Below are 855 nucleotides of genomic sequence, written 5' to 3' on the forward strand. Positions count from 1 at the left end.
TCTTTATCTTTATCTTTATCTTTATCTTTATCTTTATCTTTATCTTTGTCTTTATCTTTATCTTTATCTTTATCCTTATCTTTATCTTTATCTTTATCTTTATCTTTATCTTTATCTTTATCTTTAACGTTATCTTTAACTTTATCTTTATCTTCATCTTCATCTTCATCATCTTCATCTTCATCTTCATCTTTATCTTCATATCCACCTTCGTTTGTATTTAGGTTTCTTTACTTTTATTCTAATCTTTGCCTTTATCCCTTTCATCTTCTACATATTCAATTTTACCTTCTTCCTTGCATGAATCTTAATCTTCGTAAATCTGATTTCTAAACTGCTGCTTAGCAGATTTCTTTAATTCAGTATCAATATTAAAGCAATGTCATTGATGCCACATAAAGTGATATCATGTCATGTGGGGAAATTGGGTGTGGTGATTTGCGATGTGGTGGAATTGGGTGTGGGAGTTACGGCGCTGTGAATTCCGGTGTGGTGGGCTTAAGAGGTGCGGTGAGTTTAGGTGTGGTGAATTTAGCTGTGGTGAGTTGAGGTGTGGTGAATTTAGGTGTGGGGAGTTAAGATGTGGTGAGTTGAGGTGTGGTGAGTTAAGGTGTGGTGAGAAAGTTGAGGTGTGGTGAATTACGGTGCGGTGGATTTAGGTGTGGGGGGTTAACGTGTGGTGAGTTGAGGTGTGGTGAATTAAGGTGTGGTGAATTTAGGTGTGGTGAGTTGAGGTGTGGTGAGTTAAGGTGTGGTGAGAGAGTTGAAGTGTGGTGAATTACGGTGTGGGGGTTAAGTTGTGGTGTGTTTCATCTTCATCTTCATCTTCATCTTCATCTTCATCTTCATCTTCAT

Source organism: Rhagoletis pomonella, unplaced genomic scaffold (genome assembly GCF_013731165.1).
Source record: "Rhagoletis pomonella isolate Grant_MI unplaced genomic scaffold, Rhpom_1.0 Rhpom_scaffold_00011, whole genome shotgun sequence".
Classification (NCBI taxonomy): Eukaryota; Metazoa; Arthropoda; class Insecta; order Diptera; family Tephritidae; genus Rhagoletis; species Rhagoletis pomonella.